Genomic DNA, 6,158 nt, shown 5'->3' with positions numbered 1-6,158 from the left:
GTTCCAAAAAAAAAAAAAAAAAAAGAAACGAAATAATTTTGAAGAAAAAGAAACAACTGAATTTTGAATTCAGGTTTCTCTCTGTTTATAATTTTTTTCAAGTTGACGGTGCATGACAGAGTACATTCGCCTACCTTTCCAAAGTGAGAGGCATTTCTTCACATGTCATTGCCTTTGTTAAATTCGGTTTCATTGGTTAGTTATCGTTAATCTTTAATTTTTTTCATGCATTTCTTTTTGATAGAAGATTTAAGGCTTTCTATTGTTGTAACGGTATTTATGTTGTTTAGTCTGTTGATGAAATTATCTATAGCAAAGTGCTTAAGATTTTTCAGTTTTGTTTTTATTATTTCAAGCCCTACAAAAGGAGACCAAGTTTGTCTTCAAAGACGATTGAAACTCTAAATTACACGGGCGTGAAGGAAAGCATCGTTGTGTTTAATCTAATCATGCTTGCCGTATCTCTTTGTGTTTTAGAGGTCATATTTCTTCTTAAGTAAATACACGCATCAATAGACAGACAGATTGGGTCATCATCCTTGAGTTTCACTGTACTTTCGGTTCTTTACTTCATACAAACCCCAAATTTATTAGTTTGAAAAAGAAAAGATAACATGCCCCTCAATACTGTAACACGTCTGTTCTGACTCTACCGATGTGAGTGTTTATGTCGAAATGTTTAAGTGAGATATAAAAAAATGGTCAGCTTGAAAACGCGCACCAATACTGTGACGCTCAGTATTTTGATGTGGTAAGAGGAAATGGTACAACACACACAAAGAGGGTTTGTAAGTTCACATTTCAGTCTGTCTGCACTGTAATGGTAACAACGCAAGAACATAGGGATTATTATGCCACACAGTCCTAGAACAAAACAATGCATCACCCGTTGTAAGCCATTTCATTGGCTATACTTATTTTCTTACCGCGTTCACTTCGAATTGACTTGAGTAGCTATTCACACAGTGACGAGAATGGCCATGCTTTACTGGGTCTATCCTATAGGCGATTTATATAAAAAAATATTTTTAAAAATTAAACTAATGCACGAACAATCGTACCATGGGCGATCCCATGGAAATTGTGTCCGTCTTATTGCAAAATACATCAACATTTAATTTAACCGTGCAGATCGCTAGAACAAACCTCTGATAATATACATTTTGAAAAGTGTTGTGTGACACGGATCGCCATTGTCGCTTGGTGTCTGCTTTCTTGTTTGAAAAGAGATCGTTTCGTCTTGACTATAAAAATTTAATTTGACTAAGTTTTACGCACTACTTGAACTCACACATTTACGTTGTAGGTGTAAGCCGTCGTTCTCAGTTTTCTGGAAGTTCGTTTTTGCGTTTCTCAGATGTGATACTATTTTTTATGGACCGAACGAAATTTCTTTTGGCGTGAATCAGGACTCGTGGTTTTGTGGCATAATTTTAGAGCATTGATTAAAGCTCAGTTATGTCGTCTTCGAAATCGCTGACACGGATTTGAACTAAAACTTCAGGTTTTGTGTGAGGCGATACGGTACATCATTGCTTTTTACTTCCTCAATGAAATCGTTTCATCTTATTGCAAAATTACATTTGACTAGGTTTCATACGCAGCAGGTCCATGTATATAAGGAGAGTGTCTTAGCGTCAGAGTATTCATTCCGCTCTCAAACGATCAAGAAGATGGAAGAGTCAGCACAGATCGACCTGCTGGTCAAATATTTGCTAAAAGTCATACGAAAGCATAATTCACATGCAAAAGTGGCAACAAAACTTACTCTTTTGGTCGTTGATTTGATGAGAGTCATACGAAAGTGTGTAAGTGCTAATGAAGTTTCCTATATCTGCAAAGGTAAATGGGTATTTGTCTCCAGAATACCTGCTTCGTCTAAGAAAGAGAGACAAAAGTCAAGATACCTAATATCGTTGTCAGGAGAAAGGACACTGGAATTCAGAGTGCCCTACGAGAAAAGAGAAGAAACAAAAACAAGACGAAACAGAGAAGAGGGATTCAGAAAAAGAAGAAATTGAAGATGATGAAGAACATGTGCCAGGAAAAACATGGAAATGGAAAAATTGACAATGTGAGCCGATGCGTTGGCCCTGATGTGAAATTTCATACTACCTTCTAAAAAAGAATAGACCAGAAAGAAAACGTAAGTGTCTCTTGGTCTTGACATTGTATAATAAGGATGGCGTGTTTTGTTTTTACTCACACTTTATGAAATTGTGCTCTTTCACCTCTCTCTATCCCTCTGGATCATGTTTGAGTTAGAATTGAAATGGAAGGATGTTTTCCTTCACGCACGCTCTTTAGGCATGCAAGTCCGTAAACTATATTCAGTCTATTCGTCCATCATTTTGTGTCTTGATGTTTCCTAAATCACACACTGATGCCATAAAATAACGGGTTAAATGGGTTTTGTAGTGTTGGGAGTGGGGGTGGGTGGGTGTAGGTGTTTGGCAGAGTTGGTCATTGCAGGTGAGGGCTTAGGTGCTTTCAAAAAACTTTTTCTTCTTTACTCTGTGTTGATGGAATATAATGGGTTATTTTCTTCACTCTCTGTTGATAGTATATATATAAAGGGTTATTTCTTCACTGCGTGTGGATAGTGTATAATGGTTTTCTTCTTCTTCCCTCTGTGGTGTGCGTGTGTGTGTGTGTGTGTGTGTGTTCGCGTACGTTGTGTAGATCGCATATTTGGTTGTTTTTTTCTTCTTCCTCCCGAGTGTGGATAGTATATTTGCGGTTTGTATGCGTTAGCGACGTTGTGTGGATAGTATATTTGGGGTTTGTATGCGTTCGCGTACGTTTGTGTGGATAGTTTATTTGGGGTTTGTATTATCTCCCTTCTGTGTTGATAGTGTATTTGGGGTTTGTATGCGTTCGCGTACGTTTGTGCGGATAGTTTATTTGGGGTTTGTATTATCTACCTTCTGTGTTGAGAGTATATTTGGGGTTTGTTTTTTCCTCTTCCCTCTCTGTGTGTGTGTGTGTGTGTGTTTGTGTGTGTGTGTGTGTGTGTGTTCGCGTACGTTGTGTAGATCGTATATTTGGTTGTTTTTTTTTTCTTCTTCTTCCTCCCGAGTGTGGATAGCATATTTGAGGTTTGTATGCGTTAGCGACGTTGTGTGGATAGTATATTTGGGGTTTGTATGCGTTCGCGTACGTTTGTGTGGATAGTTTATTTGGGGTTTGTATTATCTCCTTCTGTGTGGATAGTATTTTTGGGGTTTGTATGCGTTCGCGTACGTTTGTGTAGATAGTTTATTTGGGGTTTGTATTATCTCCCTTCTGTGTTGATAGCATATTTGGGGTTTGTTTTTTCCTCTTCCCTCTGTGTGTGTGTGTGTGTGTGTGTGTGTGTGTATGTCTGTGTGTTCGCGTACTTTGTGTAGATCGTATATTTGGTTGTTTTTTTCTTCTTCCTCCCGAGTGTGGATAGCATATTTAGGGTTTGTATGCGTTAGCGACGTTGTGTGGATAGTATATTTGGGGTTTGTATGCGTTCGTGTACGTTTGTGTGGATAGTTTGTTTGGGGCTTGTATTATCTCCCTTCTGTGTTGATAGTATATTTGGGGTTTGTATGCGTTCGCGTACGTTTGTGTGGATAGTTTATTTGGGGTTTGTATTATCTCCCTTCTGTGATGATAGTATATTTGGGGTTTGTTTTTTCCTCTTCCCTCTGTGTGTGTGTGTGTGTGTGTGTGTGTGTGTGTGTGCGTATGTCTGCGCGCGTTCTTTGTGTGTGTGTGTGGGTGTGGGTGTATTGGTCTCTGTTTGTCCCTATAAAACTCACTTTATCCCTATCAGATACACTCTACCTACCTACCTGCAGTAGTGTGTATTCAGGTCAGCCACTTGCAACACTGTTGACATTTATCCCCTAGTGTTCAGTACAGTGACGTCACTGACGCTGGAAATTTCGAGACTATAAATATGGACTTGGGGATTTCCATAGCTTGTAGCTATACATATGTACTAAAGTTCATAAACAGGAACGTCACTCAAGTTGAGGCTATAAAAATATAGTGGGATTTTCCAAAGGAATAACCCACAAGTTGTAGTATAAATAGATAGTGGGATTTCATATGAATTTTAGCTGATTATAGCTATAAATAGATACATGGGTGTTTATCCACCATCGTCACACAAGTTGATTTTATAAGTAGTTACTAATTTTATCTATTTTATAATGTGTGTGTGTGTTTGTGTGTGTGAGTATGTCTGCGCGCGTACGTTGTTTGTTTGTTTGTGTGTGTGTGTGAGTATGTCTGCGCGCGTACGTTGTGTGCTTGTTTGTGTGTGTGTGTGTGAGTATGTCTGCGCGCGTACGTTGTTGTGTGTGTGTGTGTGTGTGTGCGTGTGTGTGTGTGTGTGTGTGTGTGTATCTGCGCGCGTACGTTGTGTGTGTGTGTGTGTTTGTGTGTTTGTGTGTGTGTGTCTATTAGTCTCTGTTTGTCCGTATAAAACTCCCTTTATCCCTATCAAATACACTCTACCTACCTACCTGCAGTAGCGTGTATTCAGGTCAGCCACTTGCAAGACTGTTGACATTTATCCCCTAATGTTTAGTACAGTGACGTCACTGACGCTGGAAATTTCGAGACTATAAATATGGACTTGGGGATTTCCACAGGTTGTAGCTATACATATATACTAGAATTCATAAACAGGAACGTCACTCAAGCTGAGGCTATAAAAAGATAGTGGGATTTTCCAAAGGAATAACCCACAAGTTGTAGTATAAATAGATAGTGAGATTTCATAGGAATTTTAGCTGATTATAGCTATAAATAGATACATTGGTGTTTATCCTTGATCGTCACACAAGTTGATATAGTAAGTAGTTTTATCCATTTTATTCTAAACCATTGTAACCTAATTTTCGGGGATATGTTTATTTTCCTTTAAATTCTGGGAAAATTTCGTGATTTTAGCGTTACTTTTAGTCACATCCATTTTGTCGTTGAGCATTTCCTTGATTATAGCTATTTATAGCATCATTACAATTATGCAAATTTTTGAACACCCCAACAAGATTTCAGGTCTTGGTAATGCTTTATATATAAATCTCACGCTTGTACTAGTGCATGTACGTCTCTGTCTCTGTTGTGTTTGACCCTCTACCATCATTGTCCCTAGACAATCCCACCATGTTCAATTCCCCTTGACGCTATACAGACCCACCATGTTCAATTTCCATATGTTAAATTCCCCTAGTCCCTAGACAGACCCACACTTTATTCCCATGTTCAATTCCCCTTGTCGCTAGAGTGGCCCAGGGTTTTTTTCTCCATGTTGAATTTCCTTTGAGGCTAGAGTGGCCCAGGGTTTTTTCTCCATGTTCAATTTCCCTTGAGGCTAGAGTGGCCCATGAGTTTTTCTCCATGTTCAATTTCCCTTGAGGCTATAGTGGCCCAAGGTTTTTCTCCATCTTAAATTTCCATTGAGGCTATAGTGGCCCAGGGGGGTTCTGTAATGCTAATTCCCATTGAGGCTATAGTGGCCCCCTATACTACTTACGCTGAATTTTGTAAAACTAGCTACAAACCCGACCTAATTACTCGTCTGAAATGCTGACAAAAACAGTCCAAAGTAATGTTTTCATTTCCATAGTGCGAATAATAAATTATACATCTTTTCAACGCTGTGCGCAGAATAAGCCGAACTAGCGCGAGTCAGGTGACACTAGCTTCTTTACAAATGGTAAGCATCGCTGTATTTTATTTTCGTCAGTCGTTCGAATTCGGTATGCGTTTTGCTTTAATATTGGAGACGGAAACCTTAAGTGCACAGAAATGCCCGACAGCATTGTATCCATGGACTACAGCACGTTGCTACTTTGGCCACTCTTCCTCATTCTTTTATTTGTAGCTTTATGACTAAATATATGTTCATTCTTATTCTCACCGAGCTAATGCTGGTCCCTACCAAATTATGTTCCGCACATGATTGCTGTATTCTGCTCACATTAAGTCATCCTATAAAATTAATTCATCACTGACTCAAGAAGAAAAAAAACAATAAATAGCTGTTTATGCAGATTTGAGCTTCGAGAACGCAAAATGTTCCCAGTTTAATTCCTTTCTTTGACTACTAGTTTGTTTGATTTAGCATAATTTAGAACTGTTATGTGTGATTGATTACGTCAGTAGATAAAGAT

This window comes from Sinohyriopsis cumingii, chromosome 3, assembly GCF_028554795.1.
Source record: "Sinohyriopsis cumingii isolate HCF-2022 chromosome 3, ASM2855479v2, whole genome shotgun sequence".
NCBI lineage: Eukaryota > Metazoa > Mollusca > Bivalvia > Unionida > Unionidae > Sinohyriopsis > Sinohyriopsis cumingii.
This window is presented reverse-complemented; position numbering follows the sequence as displayed.